Here is a 7,683-nt window from a genome sequence, read left to right as displayed (position 1 = left end):
TATCAAAGCATGTAACTTCAGGACTTAATACTTTATTATATACTTGGCTTTGTTTAACAATTTTAAATTTATTCTCATCTCTTCAATTAGTTCATAGGCTTTTAAAATGTCATCTGAAATCATCGCTTTATATATTTTGCACTTTATCTCTGGATATTTTAATAATATACAACATCATGGTATAATTCAGCCCTATGAATTATAGGTGCTTAAATGATGTTATTATATTAATTGGTCTTTTTTGGGTGTAAATAAGTAAGAGAAGGAAGAAACTTAATCTCCCAATACAGAATTCATCTGAAGCTCTAAAATATTTTGTCCATAGTCTGTGGTTCCCACTGCCTAATGCATTGCCATTGCAATATATGGTTCAAACCTGAAATTCAACTTTCCCATTAAAATTTTTTCCTTGTACTTGTAGTCTCTTTCTTGGTTAATTTATCAACTACCATTTTTAGTCACCAAAGTGTAAACATTGAATGAGCCCTTTTCTCCCCATCATGGTCATTAAGGCTCTCCCTCTGAAATGCCTCCCGAGTCTCTCTTTTCCATTCACTTTTCATTTCCTTGATTCAGAGATTTTTTAATTTTTATTTTTAATATTTTTTTCTTTTGATAAGAGAACTCCAGGATATTTAAAAGGTTACAAAGCCATTCAGCTAGAGACTACATTTCCCATTCTCTTTCACATCTAAGTGTCCATGTGATCAGATTTTGCTAGTGGTATATGAAAATTAGTTTATGCAACATTGGATCACTCCCTTAAATAAAGGAGGCTAATGGCCTTCATAGCTTCCTTCCCCTTGGCCACTGACTGTGACTTGATGAGACCTGGAGCAGCTGCCTCCAACCTGGAATTATTGAACTATTGGGTTGGCCAGAAAGTTTTAGGGTTTTTTTATAAGATGGCTCTAGTAGCACTTAGTTGTCTTTAACTTCATTCAGAACAATTTTGTTAGATTATATTTTGACAGCTGTCATATCAACATACCTTTAAAGAAATCAAAATTGGTGAATTTTTGTGTAGCTATTTTAATATTGAAGATGGAAGAAAATACACATTTTCAGCATATTATGCCCTATTATTTCAAGAAACATAAAAACTCAACTTAAATGCAAAACAAGATTTGCGGCCCTGGCTGGTGGCTCAGTTGATTGAGTACTGGCCTGTGAACCAAAGGGTTGCCCGTTTGATTCCCGGTCTAGGGCATCCATCTGGGTTACAGGCCAGATCCCCAGTAGGGGGCGCATGAGAGGTAACCACACACTGATGTTTCTCTCCCTCTCTTTTTCCCTCCCTTTCCCTCCCTAAAAATAAATAAATAAAATCTTTATTAAAAAAAGATTTGTGCAGTGTATGGAGAAGGTACCGTGACTGATTGAATGGATCAAAAGTGGTTTGTGAAGGGTCATACTGGAGATTTCTTGCTGCACGATGCTCTATGGTCGGGTAGACCAGTTGAAGTTGATAGTGATCAAATTGATACGTTAATTGAGAACAGTCAGTGTTATACCATGCAGGAGATAGCCAAAATACTCAAAGTATCCAAATCAATACAGTTACTGATGAAAATGAAAAATGTATCTTTTATTACTTTTGCTTTTTTATTGTGTTTTATTGATTATGCTGTTACAGTTGTCCCAATTTTACCCCTTTTCCCTCCTCCACCCAGCATGTACCACTCCCTCAGGCAAACCCCACACCATTGTTCATGTCCATGACTTATGTGTATATGTCTTTGGCTACTCCATTTGCTATTCTGTACTTTACATCCCCATTGCTATTCTATAACTACCTATTTGCACTTCTTAATACTCTCACCTCTTCACCTATTCCCCTATACTCCCTATAAATATGGCAACTATTAAAATGCTCTCTGTATCCATGATTCTGTCTCTGTTCTTCTTGTTTACTTAGTTTGTTTTTTAGATAAAATTATTGAAAGGTGTGTATTTATTGCCATTTTATTTTTCATAGTTTTGATCTGTTCTTAAATAAGTCCCTTTAATGTTTCGTATAATAATGGTTTGGTGATGATGAACTCCTTAGTTTTTTCTTGCCTGGGAAGCTCTTTATCTGCCCTTCTATTCTAAATGATAGCTTTGCTAGGAGCAGTCTTGGTTGTAAGTCCCTGCTTTTCATGACTTCAAATATTTTCATGACTCTGCAGTCTCTTATAGCCTGCAAAGTTTCTATTGAGAAATCAGCTGACAGTCTTACGGGAACTCCCTTGTAGGTAACTAACTGCTTTTTTGCTTGCTGCTATTAAGATTCTCTCTTTATCTCTAAACTTTGGCATTGTAATTGTGGTGTATCTTGGAGTGGGACTCTTTGCATCCATCTAGTTTGGGACTCTGTGCTTCCTGTACTCGTATGTCTTGTTCCTTCAACAAATTAGGGACATATTTTTTCATTATTTTCTCAAATAGATTTCCAATATTTTGCTCTTTCCTTTCTTCTGGCACCCCTATAATGTATATATTGGAATTCTTGAAGTTGTCCCAGAGGTTGCTTATACTATTGTCATTTTTTTTTGGATTCTTTTTTCTTTTGTTGTTCTGATTGGTTGTTTTTTGCTTCCTTATGTTCTAAATCATTGATTTAATTCTTGGCTTCATCCACTCTACTGTTGTTTCCCTATAAATTGTTCTTTATTTCAATTAGTGTATACTTCGTCACTGACCGAATCTTTTTTATGCTCTTGTGGTCCTCACTAAGTTCCTTGAGCATCCTTACAACCAGTGTTTTAAGCTCTGCATTTGATAGGTTGCTTATCTCCATTTTGTTTAGCTCTTTTTCTGGAGTTTTGCACTGTTCCTTCATTTGGGCTATGTTTCTTTGTCTCTTCATTTTGGCAGCCTCCCTGTGTTTGTTGCTATGTATTAGGTAGAGCTCCTATGACTTCCTATCTTGGTATCATGGCCTAATGTAGTAGATGTCCTGCAGGGTCCAGTGGCATGGCCTTCCCTATCACCCTAGCTGGGTACTCGAGGTCCATCCTTTCTGTGGGCTGAGTACACCCTCCTCTTGTAGTTGAAACTTGATTGCAGTTGGCAGATCAATGACAGGGGGCCAGAGGGGTTTACCTAGGCCAGTTGGCTACAGGGATGGGCTGTGACCACTGACCATCAACCTCTGCCCCTCCATGGAGGATCAGCTGCGCAGGGACAGAGTGGTGGTGCTCAGGGTGGTGGTGGTCTGTAGCTGTCCACTGAGTGTTCAGGCCCTTGGGTTTCCCAGTGGTGCAGGCCAAGGTCAGCCCCCACCTGTTTTTTGCCCAGAGCCACCTGCCTGAGCTATAGAGCAATCTGAGATGGTTGCTACTTGTGCTGGGCTAGGAGATTCCAGATGAAGCTAACTGCTTCTAGTGCTGGGCCCGGGGCCACTTAGCAAGAGGTATGGTACTGGGGGCTCACTGATGTCAACTGTTGCTTGTTTGAAAGGATTTAGGAAGTTGTGAAGCTTGAGCCCAGACCAACTATTCATATGAAAAAGATACTGTGAACAGCTGTAAATGGGTGGGATAGAGCCTTAGGGGATCTCCCGGGCAGGGACAACTGTTAGCCAGTTTTCCAGCTCTATGACTCTGCCTGCCTTTCTATCTGGGAGAAAGCAGTCCTTCAGCTCTCTCCTTGATGCTAGCCACTTCAGTTCCTCCCTGTATGCCCCTGGTGCTTTTCAAGCTGCTACCCCCGTTGCTGGAGCTCAGAGGAAACGAGTCTGAGTAAGTTCATGTGTGAGTTGTTTAAGAGGAACTGCTTGGGACTCCAGAAATTTCTTCCACTGACTCAATCCCTGTTGGTTTTTGCAGACAGAAGTTATGGGGACTTATCCCCCTGGCACTGGTACCCTGGGCTGGGGGGGCCTGGTGTGTGGCTGGGACTCCTTACTCCCAAGATATCCCTCCCTAATTTTTATCCATCACATGTGTATGTGAGACCAGCAGGTTCCACATCTTTGCCCCTCCTACCAGTCTGGATGGATGTGGTTTCTTTAATTCCTTCCATTCAGCTTGGTTTCTGCTGGTTCTAAGTGATGGTTGTTTTATAATTTAATTTTAATTTTGATGTGGTTGTGCAAGGTTTGTTTACCTGTGCTGCCATCTTGATTGGAAGTCAAAATGTGTCTTTTATTTTAAGGAAAAAACCATATAGGCTTTTTGGCCAACCCGATATGTACTGTGAATAACAGTGCTGCCTTGCCATCCCCACTTCTGGATTGTTACGTGAGAGGTATAAATGTATATAATTTTATATATAAGAGAGAGACACATATTATTTTGTATATGTTATATTTATAATATAATAATTTATTTATTAGGAGGAGCCTTATAGTAAATTAGCCTATTCTCTGCTTAATTTAGGAAGAGTAGAGGTGTAAAGGTAGAGTGTTCCAGGAAAATGGGTAAAAGCATAAAAGAATAGGTGAGTTCAGGTAAGTATAAGTATTTTTGCGTGGCTAGTCTGCAGGGTATATGAGAGAAAGTGGTTAAGAACTGAAGTTGGAAAAACAGGCAGTAGCCTAATCATGACGAGCTTTTATATCACGCTACCAAATTTAGATTTAACCTATCAGCCATTAGGAACCATTGAACGTTGTTGAGCAGGAGGCAGGGTTTGAAGCAAGATCACATTATGGTTGTCACATGATGCTGTGTGTTGTCAAAACTCTTAACTGCAGACCCAAATTAGTATATTTCACTAGATATACATTTCAAAATTAAAAAAATAAAGATTACATTGGCAATAGTATGGAGGATGAGTGACCTTTTTCTTGTCCTACTTTTGGATTATCTCCATCTTTAATCCCCTTTCTAAAGTTGGATAATCAAGAGTAATGTGATATGATTTCTATTCATTTTAGTTGAGTGCATACAAAAATCTCTAGGCTCCAGGATTCAGTATGAAATCAAAGAAGCAGAAATGGTTTTTCCAGAATCATCTTCCTCAACCTGAGCTATTATGAGTGGGTAGGAAGGCTGGCACTGCTGGTAGAGCTACATCTCTTTCCAGCAATGCCAGCATTCAGAATATGCTGAGCAATTTGTCTTTTCGGATCCAAACTAAATTCACATCCAAGCCAAGCCTTTTTAGAGAATTACTTTCCTAGTCATCGCTGACAAATCCTTCCTTCCTCTCTAGTCATTTCCTCATCTTGCACTGCTTTTTCATCCTGTGCTTGCTGAATCACAGCAGCACTTAGTTCCATGACTTGGGGATTTGAATCTTGTGGTGGGTACTTCAAGAAGAGCCAACCAAAGTGTCCCTGGTTTCATTGCCCGTTGTTCTTACCACATGTTATGTACAGGATGATAACAACGAAGTGCCTGGTTGGGGTCTTCCTACTGGAACTGCACTGAGGTTTTAATCTTCATTAACCAACAGAATGATATAATTCATTCACACAAGTAGAAAACATGTTTCCAGCTTGTTAGGTTTTTTTTAATATATCAGTGTCAACATTCATTTACAAGTAAGCAGGGTTTTTTTTACCAAACTTTCTTGCCACTTACTTTTGTTACTCTCAAAAAATAGGAAGAGTTTCCTGGAGAATTTCCTCCGGGTTGTATTCTGTATGACACCAGAAGAAAGGACAGCTAAAATGAGTGATATTTTGGTTTGCCTTAATGTTCATTTGTTATCATGTTCATAACATGATAACATAATGTTATCATGTTCATTTGGTAACATGTACAATCCTACTGCTCACCCTCCTTTGAATGGTGCATCAAAAAGCAGAGGTGTCTAAACCCCTGCCTACTACCTGCATCTTTTCAGGATCCCCTCTTGGCCTCTTAGGGATTTTCAGCAGACGTGTTCAATTCATAAAATGAAGATATGATAAATTCTACTTACTTTGAATAGAAACAATTACCAAAACTCAGATAAATTTTTGTTTGGCCCTCTTGTTTTATTTGAGAGAGGCAGAGACAAGGCAAGTGTAATTGTGAAGAGTGCTTTTTTTTTTTTAAACATCAACATCTAAAGCAAGGTCAGTACTAAGACACCTGGCCATTCTACTCTTAGGTCTAAAATGCTGTTCAATGTAATTTTTTCTATAATGATGAGCCTGAAATACTTTTAAAAACTTTCTAAATAGTTAAGGAAATATTGATTCATAAACAAGTATTTATTGATTATCTACTGGGTCCCAAACACCAAGTAAACGTAGTATTGTTAGCTGTGTTTTAGAGATGAGGAAACTCAGACACAGTTAATTTCAAGCACTGGTCACAGTCAGACAGCTAAAAAGTGGTGAAAGAAGGAATAGCACCGAAGCTCATAGTAATTTAATTGTCTCCCATCCAGCTTGTCAAGGAAATGACCATTTCGATGGGAGGATGAGACTAACACATGAAAAGAAAAAGAGAGAATAATTAGTCCCAGAACTATATGGTCAAGACTTTGGGTATAATATTCAGAGGACAGAGCATTTAATGAGGGTAACAACAATTAGGCTTCAGGCAGAACGTTATCTATAAACTAAGTCTTGAGGGTGATAGAGAATGTGCTTAGGCAGAGTGGAGGGAAAATGCAAATTACACATGGAGGCATACTCAGAGCAAACTAATGAAGTGGGTAACAAGGAGAATGTAAGTTCAGAGTGTTTTCAGTGTTGCATGCATTTAACTTTATTCCACTTCTTCAAGTTCAGTAGCTCATCAGCAACCCCTATGTCCAACCATATGGGTAAATAAACTTTCTTTACAAAAATTTATTTTAGACTTCTAGAACTGAAAGAAATTTTAAAAAATCTGTTCTGTAATCTGAGCACAGTGAGGGTTTGTGATTCATAAAAGGTTATGGAATCACCCTATTGCTTATCTGGAATTCCATGTGCTTTTTTCACGCCACCATGCTCGGGCAGGCGGGATATGAGTGAAGGGGGTGGGAGGAGAGACAGCCTGCAGTACGAGATATTCTCAAACTGTCTCTTTTGCAAGTACTAAGCAGACCCATTTCTGCTCAGCTTCCCAGACTGCAGGGCTGTCAGATGGGAAGGGAAAACAAAGTACACGAAGTTTCTTTTAAGGTGCACATGTGGGCTGGTGTTTCCTTTCTTGGCTGTTAGAAGGCGCCTTCGTCACGGCACAAAGGAATTTTCTTGATACTGTGGGGATTTATTGGCACAAGTTATAATGTGCCACAGAGGCACGTTTTCTCTCTGCAGAGTTATGTCTGCTGGGTGACAAAGCAAATACACAATAGGCTTCTGAGATATGAAGTGCAGAACCAGAAAAGAAGGGAGTTTGAAGATTGAAAAGGAAAAAGCAAAAAGATACAGGGAATAGGTTTGCTTTTTTACCTCAATTTTGCTCTTATTATGGAAATCATACTGTTAAAAAAAAAAAAAAACAGTCCATAGTTCACAGGCATTAGCCTTTGGCAAGGGAACAAGAGCTGTTCTTTCAGCAGAAAGGTAGGCCAGAAGGTGTAGAAGGAAAATGAGGTTTAAAGAAATGCTTTATTCTAAGAGGATTCTTGGAAGGTCATTCAATGGATGGTCTTAAAATCTACCTGAGAGGTCTTTAAAAAAATAGGGGTGATACCTTTTTACATGGTTCTGCCTACAAACGGATGCAGAGAGCTGGAATAGATGACTTCTGCTTCAGCCTTGAAAATCTGTGATTATAATCAAGTCATCTAATCAAAGATATTAGCTTTCGGGTATTTAGAAGTATT

The sequence above is a fragment of the Desmodus rotundus genome, chromosome 8 (genome assembly GCF_022682495.2).
Source record: "Desmodus rotundus isolate HL8 chromosome 8, HLdesRot8A.1, whole genome shotgun sequence".
In the NCBI taxonomy this organism is placed as follows: Eukaryota; Metazoa; Chordata; class Mammalia; order Chiroptera; family Phyllostomidae; genus Desmodus; species Desmodus rotundus.
This window is presented reverse-complemented; position numbering follows the sequence as displayed.